This window comes from Acanthopagrus latus, chromosome 22 (assembly GCF_904848185.1).
Source record: "Acanthopagrus latus isolate v.2019 chromosome 22, fAcaLat1.1, whole genome shotgun sequence".
Lineage (NCBI taxonomy): Eukaryota > Metazoa > Chordata > Actinopteri > Spariformes > Sparidae > Acanthopagrus > Acanthopagrus latus.
Window position 1 is genome coordinate 24,519,085 of NC_051060.1, and position 18,544 is coordinate 24,537,628.

The following is an 18,544-nucleotide window of genomic DNA, read 5'->3' on the forward strand; positions in this document are numbered from 1 at the left end:
TGGAGTTAACACCGACAGCTAAACCTGCTAAATGAACCCCAGCTGTGTGTTTTTCACCATGAGCTGCCCCTGTGACAACACACACACTCATCTGAATGTTTAACACTATCAAAGTGTTGCTTTTAACCAGGTTGTGAATTATTGTTCCAGCCTTTGAAACCAAAAAACTAAGTCAAGTAAAGATTTATTATCCTACGCTCACTTTAAAAGCTTGTCAAATCTGGTATCCTCGAACACTAACACAGGCCGGCCTCCGTTTATTTTCCAGAGATAACGTCTCATCACCATCACATGTGGAAATAAATACCCGGACCTGGGTCCTGGCCCTTTCCATCTGTTCTGCACGGTTGAATCTGGTGTCCCAGCGATGCTGGGCGGGTCCAAAAGGAAACAATTTCCCTATCATTGAAGTCATTACCCCTCATTCTTATCACCGCGGATGTTTGTCTAAGAAAAGCTGCATTTGTGGAGTCATCGCGAGGGCGATGATGGTATTATCTCTCGGGAGGATGAAGACTGAACTGATTTGTCGGCTAAACTATATATTTACGTCATTGTTGATTCTTAAGGCCGCTGCAAATCTTATCAAATCGTCCTTGTGGAGCAGGAAGGTGATAATGAGGGAAGTCATGCAGTGCAAATAAAAAAGAGAAGCAGGATTTAAGCTGCCAATTAACTCCAACTGCCACATCCTTCCATATAAGTGATAATCATGCATATTCTAAACAGAATAGGTTTATTTCTACTCACTGCTGATGCGTTTGTTCCTTTCACTTTGGCGTTTTTTGTTTTTTTGTTCGCTGTATTTTACGACGCTCTTTTGTTCCTTTTATTTTGCTGCACTTTGTGCGCTGCTTAATGGCTGCCAGTGACGGCCCGCTGTGTGAATGATGCCGTCTTCATGCGAGGCGCGGCCGACCTCCTGTGTGGGCTTTTGTTTGAAGAGGCTGAGCTCATAAACAAACCACGAGGGAGCTGCAGCAGGATGTTTACGGGGATGTTAGGTAGGATGAATTAGGAACCGCAGGGGGTTCGAGCACCGCGGCCGCTGCCACACACACTTATACATTCACGTTCATTCACATGTGTATACAGATGTGATGCAACGCTTCTGCAGCACCGTGTATCCTACAGATGCACTCAGAGTCCAGTAAAAGCAGAAACCGCTGCTTAACTCGAGCAGCACCACTTTTTATATTCAGTAAAATAACCTTAACAAGTTTTGTTTAATTTGCTGTGCTCGCTTACTGAGCTATAAAACTCATTTTCTCACAGAGTCTGCAGGAGAGGCCTGCACGAGACCAACAGAAACTAAATCTGTCAGAGAGTCCATCAATCCAGCGCCCATCTGCAACATTTTAAGCCTGCATTTTAAAAAAACCACCAGTCCGGCGCTGCAACTCATACAGTGCGTGAATACGTGAATTAAAAACAACAGATTTTGCACAATTTCTCCATTTATGAGCGTTCGCCTGGCTGCGTAATGTTTACCATGTGTCTGCAGCGACTGCACGCATCTCGCCGCAGCTGCTTCATCGCGGCGCTGCTCTCCCACGGGAACAAAAAAAACAACCCATAAGCTTTTACTCTTGTAGCCTTTGTTATCTGTGCTCAGCTATTTTGTCCATTAAGGTGCATTTTCAGTGCAGCAGCCCGGTGTTTGAACTTTCACTCCGAGGTCTGAGCTCAGAACTGAGAACTGCAGCTACAGCCGGTTCTGACATTTACACCATCTTCCACTCACCAAAGGATCATTTGTGCTCTGTTGGCTGCACTGATAAATGGAAATGGAAGGTCAGAAGTTTGGTTATTGAACAAGAAAAAAGGAGATAAGACTTTTTATCACGTCGCTCAGTTTTGCTTTTACTCTTCATCAGTGGGTGGCAGAGACGACTTGTTTTGTTCTTCAGTCAGATAATCTGTCCAGCAGATGTGTCCCCGAGCTGAAGACGTGAAGAATTATAATTATTACATCTGCAGGGAGGAAAAGTTTGCACCACTGGTTGTTTGGTGGCTGGTTTCTTGGTCGTGTTCTTGGTTTTCTGGTTGGTTTCTTGGTCGGTCGGCTGGTTAGTTTGTCAGTGGGACTCATAAACTACTGAACAGATTTCAACAAAACCTGGATGGATGATGGGTCACAGCCAAGAATGGATCCCATTTTGGTGCAGATCCAGATGAAGAGGAAGATCGAGGAATTTTTCACATTAGTAGTTGGGTTTTTTTGGGGTGGCTGGTCCCGTTTTGTGGCGTGACTTGGCAGAGAGAGATGATCTACTGAGTGTTAATTCTAATTATTAAGCAATAATCAATAACCTGCGACCTGTCAATATTTTACTCTCTTTCGCTAACCTCATTTTACGCAGCAGCTGTTTCCACCTCCATCCAGCTCATGAAAACATGGACGTCAGGAAGAATTCCCCACAGGAAGTCGTATGTTTTATGTCTCCAGCAGAAACAACAGTGGCCCCTGTTGGATAATTAGAAGAATATGGCAAAGTATTGATAGTTATTGTGGCGAGGTGAGAAAGAAAACAAAATATAAGAGATACACAAGATAATGACATGAAATACTGAGGTGATCATTAACCCTCGTCTCTAAACTCCCACATCCAGCCTTGAGGATTTAGGGTCTTCTGGGGCCAAACGGATGCCTGACTGCAGAATAAGAGTCAGAACAGCAGAGATGAGGAGAGCCATGCAGTGTGTGTGTGTGTGTGTGTGTGTGTGTGTGTACATGTGTGTATTTGTGGGAGTCGACCATCTTATAAACCTCCACCTTCTCCACCCGTCGCCTGTGTAACAGTGAAACCTCATCCAAAGCAAACACAGCGTTACCTCTGTTTCACTTTGGATTCCCGCTACTTGGAATTTCTGTTTCCTAAAAGGCGCTCTTTGTCCCCGCTGGCCTGTATTGATCTGGCGAGGCACGTGGGAGTCCACCCTCACTTAAAAAACTGGCCCAGGAGAGCCGTTTAGCTGAAACAGATCCAGCCACCTGAATATGCACGCCGCCGATTACTAGCAAAGTTGAGTATTGGCCCTCACAGACCTGACACAAGACCTTTCTCCACTCCCCACGTGTCCTCCTCCGCCTCCCTTCCTGTAAATTTCCCCAGAAAACAGAGTCTCAAGGCTTCGCCCGGTGAAATGTAACTTTCCTCTAACTCTGCCTCCACCTCCAATTGCAACAACATACTTTTTAATTTCAGCTACAACTTTCCCAGCTCCTCCCGGCTCTTTGATGTGACTGAGCTCAACAAAACCCTCCTCAGTTTTGAGCAAATGTCCAAATTCCACAATAAAACTGAGGTTTTTATGCACCACGAGTAAGGCGAACCCCGTGTTTCTTTCCCCTCTCACGCCTCCACCTAAACGGTAAGACTAGAGGTGATCGCAGCCCACACATGCCTGCATACAAAGCCCAGCATTCATACATCCACCCAGCCGTGCTCGACGCCCACTGTTCTGACAGCATACAGAGAGCAGCGGCCAACAGAAGGAGAGAGGAGCCTGCAGCCGATATTTCATGGAAAGGAAAAACACGAACAGCACTGAATGAATGGAGCCCTGAACACACCGGCGGGTTTCAGCATTGACTTCTGAAGGGCCAGTGTTTGAGTACAACACACCAGTGTTTCAGACTCACGCTGTGGCTGCTACTACAGTAGATCTCAGGAGGGGAAGTGCTGTTTACACTGTAGAGAACAGTGTGAGACCTGCTCGACCCCTCAGAGCTCAGAGGAGGAGAAAGGAAGAACTTTCCAGAGTCTCGTCTGTTATGCTCTGTCCACTTTCACACAATGACCTCTTCAGGCTCTGCTTCAGCTCTTTGACTCAAGTCCAGCAGCTTTACAGGTAGAACCAGAGTTTCATATAAATAAAGAAACAAGCACTTATATCAGAGCCCAGCGAGCCTCTTTCTGCTCAGACAGACACCAAAACAGGAATTTGCAACCAGCGACTGAGCAGGTTCATTGTCACTCCCAAAAGGACATAAAACATAATTCACAAAACAACATGACTGTTACACCGACAAGCAAACTGGACCTTCATCGTACGCTCGAGGTTTGGTTAGCTTAACTCGCGTAACTCGGTTACGATCGTCCCTGTACATCACGTACGTATCTTCAGTTATGTGACATCACATAACTGCTTCAGTAAGTTCAAATAACTCAACGTAGACTTTCACTTTCACTCTTGACACAAACAAACAGGATGAAAGTCTGATGCCTTTTTGACCTGAGCATCCATCCAGGACCTCCTCTCCATCCTTCCTCCTTTGCTGTTCATCCTGGACTTCAGGACCTCCAGCAGGGTCAACAGTTACTGTCCAGGGTTTCCCAGACTGACTGGGAGATTCTGGGAAATAAGAATTGTTTGTTTAACATGACATTGCTGGTAACAGTGATATAATTTGTCTTAAAATAGGTTTAATCGAGAGTGTCTAAGTGTTCGTGCACATGGCTGCTGATTCAACACACACAAAAAATCCCCTCTTTCTACATTTTGACAGTTTCAGGATGTTCCAGTGCCGGGAGGTGAAACACCAACCTGACTGTTCTGGGGCGATAACAGGAAAAGGAAGAGAAAGTGTCCTGCAGCTGGGGATGCAGTGAACTATCTCAAGGACGATGGTGAGTCTCCCCTCAGTGAGCACAGGTGAGGAGGTGACGACGTGAAGAGGAGGCGGGGCAGGATGTGGTTGTGTTGCTGTGGTCAGTGTGAAGAAGTCTTGTTTAGAGCCGACCTGGAATTCAATTTATTTGGAGTGAATTTACTGTTTAGATGTGGATACGGTGGCGCCGCAGAGCCTTGCTGCCCCCTGTGGCCACTCGAGGTACTGAAGCAAAACATTCCCACATTTTCCCCGAAATAAAGAGTCGGCTGTCGACAGGACACGTCTCAGCTCAGCTCTTCGGTCTACTCACAGGACGAGTCTGCGTGTAGCTTCATCTGCTGAGCTGCTGCTGATACCGGCCGGTCCGACGAGCGCACAGATGATTTACTCTCCCTCAGAGTTTTGTTTCCTGTCAGGTTATAATCAGCTGTTAGAACAAGTGTTAGCTCAGTGGGCTGAGCTTTAGTAAAGATGAAGTATTGATGGTAATTACTTTAAGAATGGGGATTATCGACCGTGGTTCTGGTTTAGTGACGGGATGACGGTTTCGGTGATTGGACCGGACCTCGACCACCCAGACTGGAAAAGTACCAGAATGTTTCCTTTAATGGTTCTGCCAGGAACCGTGTCCGGTGCAGAGCTGAGCGTGTGCCAGCTGCGTGGGTCGGCCCGTCACCTCGACCTCAGCGGCGAGCCAGAGACGGGCGGTGCTCACAGATCTGTGGACGAGATTTCCTTTTATCTCTGAGAACTGGCAGGAAGACAGTCCCAAGTAATCAAGGCCGGTTCTCATGGACCCGCCATGACTTCAGCGCCGGCGAATCACCAAACATCCGACGCTTTTCAAACGGATTCTATCTGACGGGGTTCAAGTGGAATCACAACGGTTCAACACCTTGTAACTCTTACTCCTGATGATTTATTAATACAGCTTCCAGTTTTAACTTTCATGCCTTCATTTGTTCTGGTCGTGGAGCGACTCCAGTATCTTTGAGCTTCACTGGACTTCTGGGGATCATACACACTGAGTCAGCACCTCCTCTCCCGGGCCTCATGAAACATTCCTGTGACATTACCTTATTTCTCTTTCTAATTTCACACTGCGCTGTGGGAATCTCCCTTTTCACCATCAGCAGCACAGAGGCCAGCAGATGAGCGTGTGCCAAGAGTGTGTGTGTGTGTGTGTGTGTGTGTGTGTGTGTGTGTGTGTGTGTGTGTGTGATGGTCTTCGTGTCCAAACATCTTTGTGTAGCTAATATATTAGCAATAAGGCAGCACATAATATAAAACGAGGCCACACAGTTGTCGGGACTCTGAGAGTGAATTCAGTGTGTTGTTGCTCGTATAGTATCAGTGACAGAAGCTGTTTTGGTTCCAGAGGCCCGGTAGCCGAGCGGATCAGCAGCAGGTGGCCGACGAGCGACTGTTTGGGGAGCTGAAGGAATCCGGCCTGACGTGTTGACTTGACCCTGACTTGCCATCAGTTGCTGGTGAACTACAGTGAGACTGTTTATGGGGGAATCTAATCTGTGAGAGAGAGTTATTAACTTCTGCCACCATCGCTGTTTCTCAGACTTATTCTGGATCACGAGAAGTGGTTCAGTCAGTGGACGACTGCTGGGAAACAACAACAGCAGCCACCTCCGTTCACTGATGAAGACCGAGGTGTGACAGCTCGATAACAACCTGCGAACTCCTGATGAATCCTCAGTTTATAGAATAACATGTTCTGTAAATAGTCCTCTTACTCTAACTTCAATATTTCTTTAGCTGCTAAGTGCTCCACTATTCACCAGCTAGCTGCTAACTGTGTCAGGCTGTGAACGGAGGTGAATATATGAAGGATTGCAGCTTTAAGTACTCTTCTGTTTTTTAAATACTTCATGTTACTGTGAACCTTCAGTCCTGATCACGTGTTAGCTGTTCTCTGTGTTTCTGTATCTGCAGGATGTCCATGTAAATATCACCACCAGTGAGTAACTTGTGTCTGCAAACCTGAAGTGTCCACTTCTGTTTGAAGTCCACATACCAGACTGGACCGCAGAAACTCAGCCGTCACTGAGGACACCTCACGCTGTCGCTGTGTTATGTCTACATCTCGTCTGCAAGCCTCTGATGCTCCAGCTGTGGGTGATTATCGTCAGCGTCTCAGTTTATCACACGTCTGTTGGGGCTAATTTTATAATCTGACCGTGCCGGTTCACATCAGTTTGGTGCTAATACTGCCAGACTGTTTGTTATCACGTCGTCGTCACGGGGGCTGCTCGCAGGAGCTGGTTCATGGAGTCCAGCTTGGTTCTCATCCAGGTCTGTGTGCTGCTGTGAAGAGTCCCACCGACTGCTGTCAGGATCACAGCCGGGAGGAGGTGGAGGAGGACAGCTGCTGTCAGAGATAAGATCAGCCGGTGTCAGAGAGCCAGGATTAAATAAGTAAAGAGAACGCCACCACTGAAATAATCCTCAGAGGTTTTACTTCCTGCACACAAGTGAACACGATGCTTATATTCTTTCAGGTAATTCTGATGTTAGTTTGAAAACGGTTTGAAACAATGCAAGTTAAGATTGTTATTTTAAAACGTACTGAAATGTTCTGATATCCAAACAGAAGCTCTTCTGTCCGGCCGTTCCAGTGTGTGGCTGCTCCTCCCTGCAGCGCTCAGCAGAGGAGTCCTGCTGGTCTGGGATCAGAAGCTGGAGGCTGCAGACCGCAGAGGTCAGCAGCAGCAGTGAGGGGCCGACATGTAGGTTTATCCCTGAGACTAAATGGAAGGAGACAGAAGTTAATTCACCACGCGCACACACACAACAGTGGTTGCATGGCTTCCTCCGAGCTGAGGTAACAGATCTGATAACACACACACACACACACACACACACACACACACGCCCACACATTTCACACCGTCCTCGCGGAGCCTCTCCCCAGTAAAACACCCCACTGCTTAAAGCCCACACTAATCACTTCACACTCCCTCTGCGCTGCCATGGTGACGGTTGGAAAAACAGCCATATTCCTGTTTTATTTTGGGGCAGTGGTCACCTGATAGCTGCTGTGAGAGGAAAACCTCGACCAAGTCTTCAATCAGTCACTTGTTTAGGGTCTGAGAATGGTAGCGTTGTCTTCCAGGCTGGAGTCAGACCACATCAGACCAGGCCGGAGAATCAGGGATCCAAAACACAACAATCCGAGTGTGACCGTTATGCTGGATTGAACTTGTTAAATGTTAAAAATCAAATGATAGAATTCATTTGTTCCCTGTAGCTAAGGCGAACAGTGTGCTGGGTTTTCCCATCTTTATAAATGTACCTGAGGAATCGTCTTGGTTCACAACCTGGTTCAGTCTTTAATATCCAAGCAGCTGCACTCTGATTCTGTCACGATGAGAACCGACACGATGGAGATCATTCAGGATCATGACACACGAAGAAACATCAGGGAAACACAACAGGTGACTCGACAAACTCTGGATTTAAATGCAGGTTAGAGGAGGTGGAGGTGGAGAAACACTCGGACAGGGACGGAAGACGGAGGACTAATAAAAAAGGCCCTTGACAGTTTCAGAAAGTCTAATATGAATCGTTCTTCCATGATGTGAGACCTCCGTCTGAACATGAGACGCTGTGACTTGTTCAAGCATCTGAAGCGATCTGATTGATAATTCATGCTCCTCTGAAGCTGCACGACATGCCCCCGCTGACTTCCTGCTTCAAAGCCTCTCTGACTGAGCGTTTGCAGGGAGCTGATCTTAACAGCACAATGTGATCACAGTGACTGTGACTGTAATGTCACTGCAGAGAGAGAGTCTGCATGCTGCAGCGGCTCCGGGAGAGTGTTTATGGAAACAGCAGCGCTTTGAACTAAATGCTAACATCGGCACGCTGGCACGCTCAAAATGAGAGTGTGATCTGACGTGTGCATGCACCGTTTGACGTCCTGGCACTGGATTTATAGTCCTGCATCCAGAGGCATCATGGGACGGCAGGAACTGTGAGACGTTGGCCTTGTTTTCTCCTCCGAGCTCCCATGGCAGCAGTAAACTGAGGGACACCTTCAGCTGACTGCAACATCATCTTTAAACTCGTGTCTCATATCGTCTGAGTGCAGCTTCAGGTCTTTTCGTTCAACTTATCTGAGCTGTTGTTGCCTCAACGTTGGACTGAATCCACATAAAACAGTCAGTGCTGTTAAAATGTCAGTATTGCTTATCTGAAGTTTGCTGTAATGCCTCATTCACACGTGTCTGAAGTGCTGCTCCTGTCCATCTCCGTTCTGACGCATTTAACCAGCTGCTGAAAGGAAGCAGCAATTTGGAAATTAAATTATCAGCCTTTAAAAACAAAGAGCGGCGAGGCAGATAGGAGAACGCCTCGGAGAAGCTCAGGAGGGGAAGCTGAGTTTCTGAGGGTGATTCAAACCAGACGTGGGTCAAACGCAGCTCGACAGTAACATGCCTCCTGTTTTTCTCTGGTGCTCCACAGAGAAACAGATGGGGAGACTTATCAGAGCAATTATAGATCGTATCAGATCAATTATCACATACGTTTTCAATGATGTTGCATACATTTCTGATTCTTGCTGTGTGCTCATATAGAGGAGCTCCTATACTGTAACTTCAGAGATGCAGCTGAGGCTCCGTCAGTAAACAGGCCTCCTGCAAGTGCCCGAGTCAGAGGAGGTGGACATTAGTTCAGGGTATCAATCCGTCCGTCCTCCATCTGTCCCTTCATCTGTATCACTCCTGTCTCAGCTCCCAGTGTTTTATGTTCCCCTCTGCCCCCTGCAGGTCCGGCCGCTGTGATTTAGACCAGACGGCCCAGGACGGAGGAAGGCCTCCATCACTTCCTGCTGCCAAACGGTACCGCTGGGGAAACACCAGCCGGGACCTGTAAAGGTACGATCTGACACATCGGGAGGTTTACTGAGAAAAGCCAAAGTGGGGTCAAACTTCTGAAGGGTTTCATGTTGAATGTTGTTCACTTTGTGGTGGTAAATCTTCAAATAAACATGACTGACTGGAAGTAAATGTGTTAAATCTGAGGACACAATAATTTATGTGGATTTAATCCATATTCAGCACAAACCACATTTCCAGCAAATCATCAGAAATGTTAATTAATTTGCTTCCCACCACTGCTGTTCTGTCAATATTAGGAGTTGGTTCAGTGTGATAAACAGCTCGTGGTGCTAATTAATTATAAGTCTGCGCCATGAAACAACTGAAGAAGACGACAGTGTAGTCAGCGTTGGGTGACGTTACCTGCTGAGAAAAGACGAGAGAACGTGTCAGAGTACTTCAAACCAAAAACAAAGTTTAACCTCTTTGTTAGCTGCACATGAATGTATTGACTATATGTTCTGCTAACTGAAGCTGCTGTTAGCTAGTTAGCTCGGTAAGACAGTCAGCTAGCGGTCAGAACCAGAAGCTCGGAGCAGCAGGAGAGCGTTGGTGTTTACACTGCTAGCGCTGGTTAGCATGCTAACATCAGTATCCCTGCAACACAATACATCTACAACACAACCACAACACTGTCATTCCGTCACAGGCTGCTGCTGCGTTTAGCACCTACAGGCAGCAGAAAGAAAACAAAGTATTTGAGCGACTGGGTTTATTCTGCATCTCGTCCTGGTTTTGTCATTTTCAGAGAACCTTCCAAAGTCAACACTTTGTTTGTAGCACAGAGTTTTTGTGTTGGCAGAAAAAAACTAAGAAATATGAACTTCTTCTAAGAAAACACTGATGCAACACGTGAGGAATGCAGCGGATCATCAGATCTCTGTGCCCCTTTACAGCGGTGATAAATGTGAAGCACTTCTTCAAGGTGTAAGGTGATCAAAGGCGTGGCAGAGGTCTGGCCCTGGTTTACGAGCGTGTGGTGGTCAGCTGACGGGCCTCCGGGATCAGAGGAGGGGATTCACTTTTCCACAAGCTCACATCTGTGTTGGGCCCCCGTGAACGAGCAGAACTAATGCAGAACTGCCTGTTCAGATGCCTGGTTCCTCTGTGAAGTAACCGCTTATGATCCTCAGCACGCTTCTGTTATCAGTGACACGGCGATTGTTCCCTCTATAAAATATCATTACTGTCCAGAAGAAACTTTTATCTTTCAAAAGATGCTAACAACTGTAGGTCTGCAGGGTCGGTCACACATGAAGCCATAAAGCAGACGGGTTAAAGTCTTTAGTGTCGGCGCTGCGTGTGTGTCGTCAGGCTGGATGGATTTCAACATCATGAAACAAAAGTCTTGATGCACGTATGTTTCCGTACCTCCATGTTACAGTTTGACATGTTCCCTTTTTTAGCCAGAAGCTACAGAAGTGTGATGAATTCAAACCACATGTCAAATCTGAAATTAAATACTTCACGACATGCAAGAGAAAGCAGCGCGGGTGGACTTTGGCAGACGAAATGAGGTATAGATTTATCACAGAATTGGTTAATTGATGGAAATGTAATTATATGCGAGAATAAGATCCAGACCTCTGACTGACGGAGCGGAGGAATGACGGAGGTTGAAGTTTACTCGGCTGGCAGATCGTTGAAAAGGAGCCCAGACGCTGGAAATGTTTATACCGTTATTGTAGATCCAAAAATTCCCAGCATTCACTTCTGGACCGCCGGAGAACAATATTTTTCAGAGCAGACATGATGAATGTAAAGAAGAGAAACAGACACGGTTTGGTTTCTCTTGTTCTTTCTCTCTGTTCGTGCTGTTTTCACATTAATACACACATTTAGTTTTTAACTTCCAACTCTGAACAGCAAAGTATTTAATTCATCGCTGTTCACTTCAAGCTAACACTCAAAAACATCCCAGTGTCTCTCACACATTTTGAGTAATTTGAATAACAGAAGTGATTTATAATAAATGTAAACTACAGGGAAAATGCCTCATTAGTAAACATGTTGCTTAGCTACACTTCCCTTTTAACTTGTGCTGGACTCGTTACGGTACGTTAGCCGCTAACGTTGTCTGCCTCTGGTTTCTGTTGCTGCTGTTAGAAATAATACTGAAGATGGCAGAAACTGAATCATCGAGCAGAAAGATCCTTAAACCCTCCGTCGAGCAGGTGAACGTTCACCGCTGCACGTCACACCTCGCACACACGTCGTTATCGGATATACAGAACATGGATCCATGCAGCTGTAGCAGTGAGTCGTCACACAAGACATACTCGCTGACTTTTTTATAGCGAGCTCAAACCCCCGAGCGTCGCCGCAGTTCACCGCTGATGTTGTAGCTCCTCCGAGGTCACAGCTGAGGTTCAGCCCCTCACAGCCGCGAGGCGAGAGGTGAACAGTAGCTGTGATCGGAGGCTAAATTTTGTTCAATGAGCCTCGACGAAACACATGCACGACCCCCGAGAAGAAAAAGACCCGATGAATCCCCCTGGAGGAAATGTTAAACCTATTTGCCAGAGGGGTCAAAGGTCGAGCCTGCGTGACCCCGACTCTTTGTTTGTTCAGCGGGTCAGCACCTGGATCTGTTTCTAATTGTGGACGCCGACTTGAAATATGCCTTTGTTACAGTCGGGGGAAGTGGGAGTCGTTTATTAAACAGGTGGGGGGGAAACAAGTTGACAGGCCAGTGTGTGTGTGTGTGTGTGTGTGAGTGTGTGTGTGTGTGTGTGTGAGTGTGTGTGTGTGGAGGATTTAATATCACCTATATCACCTCCCGTTTCTCTCTCCGACTCTGAGTGTTTTCTTCTCTCTCTGCCTCTGAGCCATTGAGCTTTTCATCCTCCGTCTTTTTTGTCTTCCCCTCGGTCTTTTTGTCTTCCTGTCTCTCCCCCCTGCTGCTCGGAGGTCACTCTTCCTGTTGAGTTGTCTTTTGGTTTGAAGATGCAGAGAACAAAGATGAGCGTCGCGGCCTCGGTGGGGAGGTGTTTGTCTGAGAGCCTTCCAGCACTCTGCTCACTTTGCATCTTTTAGAAACACTTCACTTCATCCTCTGACTCACTGAGGGAGGTTTGTTCACCTCCTGACTGATTAACCTCATTGATTAGCCTTCAGTACATTATGTAGTTATCTTAAAACAAACAGAAACCCAACAGTTAGTGATGGGATGGTCACTATACTTCATTGGTCATTATGTGTGTCTGTCTTGTGTCTGAGGTCACAGCTTTGTGTTTTCTTGGGACACAGCTGGCGGTGATGACAGGTGGGCCGCCGGTGAGGGGTCGAGTCCCAGCGATGGCTCTTGAACCTGTGCAGGGGGGACAGACCGGCTCCTCAGTGGCAGCTGGAGACTTCATGTGGCTGCAGAGTTTATCTTAACAAAGGTCCAGCCTGCAGGATTCAGAACCTTTCACGTGCGATACAAGAGGGGTGTTTAGTTGGTCACAATCTGACACTTCACCGCTCGATCCCTCTCACTCCTGCAGACTAGACCTTTAACTTTGTTGCGTGACTTTGAATTTTATATATATGCTTTGCTTGTCTGGATTTAAGCCAATGCAGAGATGAGACATGTGTTTCTCTGCTGTTGTGTTTGGCCTGCAGGGCTTTAATCCTCTGAGGAGAATACATCATGTGGTCGGGGGTATAAATAGATGTGCACAGGTTTTCTCTCGTGGCAGTAAAGAGAGCATGATATTTGATGTATGTGTGAATGCTTCAGAGAGTCCATGTGGTATCCATGTGGATGCGATGATGGTGCAATGCAAGGTAAGTGTGTCGGCTCTCCACGACTGCTGTAAATTGAAAACACGTCTCCGGAGCGGAGAGGAGGCCCCGCCATGTTCCTCATGCAGAGACAACTTGTGGGCACAGCGGAGTGGAAAGCACTCAGTTTGATTTAATTTCAGTCAGGTTTGGATTTGATTGGCACGTCGATGCCTCAATTAGTTTTACATTTCCTTTCAGATTCATCCAAAGCGCCCAGCGGAGGCTGAACGTGTAGTTTAATTTGATTTGTGTTCCGTAACGAACTCCACGTGGAGAGCATTTATCAGACAGAACTGGCTCCTGCATTTAAAGAAACATGCTGTAGTTATTGTTGCTTTATAATAACAGCTTTAGAATATCTTCACGGTTGTCTGACTTGTAATCAGACGAACGGTTCCTGCTCAGTGTAAGTTAGGTGCACTGGTGGGTCTAGAACCAAACCACACAGCGCCAACTGTTCGAGTGTTGGAGAGAAAATATTTCTGATGCCCTCTGGCTGCTCTGCCTCAAGTTTCCTGATTGACAGCTGAAGCTGCCAGAGGCTCGTTAGCTCAGTTAGACGTCCATCTAGCCGACCGTCTGTAGTTCACCTCTAAAAGACACAAAGGGAGACTTTCAGTCCAGAACCAGAGCTGGGTCGGTGAGAAACCGACTCTACGGACATCGTGACAGAGGTGAAGAGACTGAAGAGGACGTGGACGATGGAAATTAAAATAGAAATAGAAATAGAAAGCTGCAAGACAGACGCTGAGCTGAGCAGAAGAAATACCACATGTAGCACCATCCAGGGATGAACACGAGGTCACGATTAAAAGACCGGGTGTAATGCATCAGAACTGACCCGTTAAGACAACAAATGAAATGCTTCAGTAACCAGATGTACTTTTATACGTTGGAACCAGAAACATCCAGATAAACAGCTCAAACTAAAGTGCCGACGACAGGAAGTCATAATGTTTTGAACACAGCGTGTTCGAGGCTCCTCATCGTGATTTCGTTTCCACCTTCAGCTGCATCTAAAGTGGAAATAAGAAGCATCAGCATTAAACATTAAACACCATAAACCTACACACAGATGTTCTCAGTCATCATGTGGGACATTTTCTTTTGTTGATAGCTATAAAACTCTTGAAACCGCAACACATCTCTGCATCACCGGACGTTATGTTCCTTATTTAAACGTCCAGCGTCATCATCAATGATCCGGGTGTGTGTGATCATCATCACAGCAGGAAACATGTTCCTGCAGTCGATGCTGTGCAGTTCAGATCACTCAGCTGTGGCGAGTGGAAGATGGAGTCATCCATGTTTACAGGCACCAGAGGGTGACAGAGCGCCGCAGCCGTTACACTGGACCCATAATGCTTCAGTTCTGTTCAGGAACACTGGAGGAAGCAGAACCAGCTCAGACAGCAGCAGCTGTGATGTTAAGCAGCATTTCATCATGAAGTCAGGAGGGAAAGAAAATGTTTTTAGTTAATATTCAAACAATTTACCTGAACGTTGACTCTGTAAAGAGAAAAACATTTAATATCGCTTAACAAACGATCAGCCCGATGATCACTGTGAGATCAGCACCGACTCTTCCTCTCCATGTGATGGATCATCATTTGGCTGAGTTCACTGAGAGCTGCAGGTAGACATAAAAAAAACACTTCACTTCACAACAAGCACATCGGCCTCCAGTGAGAGTGACGGTCACGTTTACGGAAAGACCATTAAATCAACTTTGAGGAATGCGTCGTCCTCCTTGACCTGAACATCACGTCCATCTCACAGGAGAGTCGTAACTGTCGTACCGACCCGTCACAGGGAAGCTCTCGACTTACACCTCTGACCCCCGTGTCTCGGGAAAATATACCTGGAGCGGCTCACTGCTGACCTCCACAGCCTCCAGCACCTACAGGGATTTTGGAGAGTGACGAGTGGACAAAGTTATCAGACACAAATTAGAGATGCTCGACTTCAGTAAGAGGATGTTTGGCTCGGAGCAGAAACAGGAATAAAAGCTGATTTATGTTTCTCCATTCTGAGGCGCTTTTTTTTTTGGAAAAAAGTCTTAAAAGCTTGAAAGTGAGACTGACTCGCTTTTTACAGTAGACCAATAAAAAGGTTTATAGGCTGTGTGTTTTGTGCTGCAGGATCGTGTTGGTACCTTTAAGGAGAACCTTGTCCTGTCACGGTCCAGCACTTCTCCAGAGTCCTCCCTCCTGTCTTCATGGCTCCTCATCAGCCTGGTTTCTCTCTCCACACCTGTTGATTAATTAGCCCCGCCCTCTTACCTGAGTTCTTCCTCAGGCTGCATCTTCCTCATTAGCCGTTCCCTCCCTCCAGCTCCTTCCCTGTTCCTGGTGTTTCTCCACCAGCTCTTGTGTTCCTGTATCTTTTCCCTTCGTTTGTTGGCCTCTTCCGGCTCCTGCGTCTGAGTTTGGGTCTTGTCTTTTTTTGCCTGTGTGACACATTCACTTCAAAATTTTAGACTCTATTTGTAATAAATCAAGTTATAACTGATGTTCGGAGCACTTTATCATGTTTAATCTACCAGAGAGACATCAAGAGAGCTCTGTCACTGTGTTTTCCAACATGTGGACACCACCAGTGATCTGAACCAGCTGTAAACCCACGATGAGATCACCCACTGCTGCAGCCTAACGTCTGGCGTCACAGCAACGTTAATATTGTTTTGTAGCCAGAAATGATCATGTTTTGTCACATGTTCGGTCAGCTACAAAATGGCTGCATGCATCTGATTATCTGGATAGAACGGTACCAGCCTCCTCTCTGAATACACAGTTAAATAATATTCCTGCATGGACCTCAGACAGACTGCAGTGAATGAAAATACATCATACAAAAAGCTTCAGACTCGTCACACACACACTGATGTGATGTGAACACACACTTTTACCGTCTTTCCGCCAATTTCTCTCTCGCTGTACTTTTCAGTTCCTCGTTCCCATGGTAACAGACTGTTGCAGACAGGCTGTCCTTTGAGTAACATGAAGAAGAAGAAGAAGAAGAAGATGAAGTCTGCATGGTGAAAATGAGGTCAAGACAACTTTACATTATTTCAATTATTTATTTTATAGGAGCTGCTGTGTTTTGTTCTTGTGGGTTTGGATCAAACTGTTTAAACTCTACGTGGGCTTTTTGACCACATTAATGCATTAATGCATACATCATCATACTCAGGCTACATGGTGCAGGATGTGTGTTCCTGCTTTGTTTCCCCCTCGATACCAGCGCGAAGCCTCGCTGTCAATATCAATGCTGGTAAAAGCCCTTCAACTTCCATTAGATCACTCTGTGGAGTATTTTACCTCTAATCTAATTGTTCTGCAGTGACACCTGCACACACACACACACACACACACACACACACACACACACACACACACACACACACACACACACACACTTTGAGAAGAGTGAGTAAGCCCAGTGAGAAGGAATGATCTCATCCTGAGACTCTGAGAGATGATGTCAGGCTCAAGATCCGGACGCTGAGCTACTGTAAGTGTTTATGTTCTAACAGGCCACGAGGGCTCGCAGTGCAGGAGAGAGAGAGAGTGTGTGTGTGTGTGTGTGTGTGTGTGTGTGTGTGTGTGTGTGTGTGTGTGTGTGTGTGTGTGTGTACTTCATGTTACATTGTGTGGTAAAAAGAAGAGGAGGCAGGATCAGGAAACAAAAACAAAAACAAGAGCTTTATCAACAAAAACTGAAATTCTCCAAAATCCCAAACAAACAAGAAGTGCAAAATGGCAAAATATCAAAGTACGACTCAGTAAAAACACGAGGGATGATGATGGGAGAGAATGAGGTCACAGACGAGGACGTGAGCAAACACCTTACAGATACAGACGAGACACAGGTGGACTCAGACAGACAGTCACAGAAAGGGAGGAACTGAAAACAACACATGACACATGAGGGTAAAACCTTTCAAAATAAAACAGGAAACCACAGAAGAAACAACAGAATCCTGACACTTCACTGCTTTAAGGACTTTTAATTGAGGATGTGAGTGATTCAGCTATAAGAGGAAGATAATCTAACTGGGCCATCAGATAATCTGCATCTGTTTCCTTCCATTTATTCATCTTTATGTATGGAAGTCTGTTTCTTGTCTCGGCGTTGTGGCTCTGCAGAGATTTGAGATGCTTCCCCTCCAGATGGAGAGACCCGTCTGTCTCTCTCTCCCTCGTCCCAACACTCAGATACTTTCATGTTCTGTAAAATGTGTGATTCCTCGTCCTCCGTCTCCAGAGCATCGCTTTTTTTCTTCTTTTTTTTTACTCATCCAAGCTGCTCCCAAGGGTGCTCCCAGTGAGATCCCTCTGTTTCCTCTGCTCTGGTCCTCCCTCTTATCTACTGACTCCCAGCATCACTGAAATAGTCTGTTTGATCTTATTTCCTCCTCCTTATTTTCATCCTCCTCCTCCTTCTCCTCCTCAATTCTTTCTCTCCTTCTCTCCCTCGTGATCTCATTTCCAGGATGTGTGTGATGTCTAATGTCACCCAGGCGCTTACCGTCAGTGGTGGCTGGTGAGAGGAGAGGAGAGGAGAGGAGAGGAGAGGAGAGGGGAGGAGAGGGGAGGAGAGGAGAGGGGAGGAGAGGGGAGGAGGAGAGAGGAGAGGAGAGGGGAGGAGAGGAGAGGAGGAGAGGGGAGGAGGAGAGAGGAGAGGAGAGGGGAGGAGAGGAGAGGAGGAGAGAGGAGAGGAGAGGGGAGGAGGAGAGAGGAGAGGAGAGGAGAGGGGAGGAGAGGAGAGGAGAGGAGAGGATAGCAGAGGAGTGGAGAGGAGAGGAGAGGGGAGGAGGAGAGAGGAGAGGAGAGGAGAGGAGAGGAGAGGAGAGGAGAGGAGAGGAGAGGAGAGGAGAGGGGAGGAGGAGAGAGGACACACCCTAAAGTGACCTCATGCGTCTCCTCCGGTGTTGTGAGCAGCGTGGTGACATCATGTTTGTTGTGTGAGTTGAATACGAGATCAGAGGGCGGCGACAACACGTCTGTCACCGTCTCCTCACGTTTGTTCTCCGTCCTCCAGCCCGTCTTATTTCTTTACCTGCCATTTCAGAATTATTTTAATGTAATTTACTGAGGACAAAAGGTTGTTAAACGGCAGCCGGTACAGCACTGAGAGGTCTTACAGAGAGTCTGAACACGGTGCTCACGTCAACTTCTGCAGAAACTTTGTGAGCAGCAGCAGGACGGTGCAAAGACTCTCCAGGAGAAATGAAATAACAAAGGCCTGTTGGATCACA

At 46.7% G+C, this 18,544-nt stretch overlaps 2 long non-coding RNA genes across 2 annotated transcripts; one reads left to right on the forward strand and one right to left on the reverse strand.

Annotated features, from left to right (window-relative positions):
* The first annotated feature begins 6,588 nt into the window (after positions 1–6,588).
* On the forward strand, positions 6,589–9,562 carry LOC119012718. The gene is made up of 3 exons (XR_005072575.1): positions 6,589–7,131; positions 7,224–7,454; positions 9,403–9,562. It is a non-coding gene; the product is annotated as an uncharacterized LOC119012718 (long non-coding RNA).
* A 4,601-nt stretch (positions 9,563–14,163) lies between these two features.
* LOC119012974 lies at positions 14,164–15,593 on the reverse strand. Its single transcript, XR_005072655.1, has 5 exons — positions 15,440–15,593; positions 15,040–15,184; positions 14,781–14,914; positions 14,441–14,669; positions 14,164–14,300 (listed from the first exon to the last, which is right to left on the reverse strand). It is a non-coding gene; the product is annotated as an uncharacterized LOC119012974 (long non-coding RNA).
* Between the last annotated feature and the right edge of the window lie 2,951 nt (positions 15,594–18,544).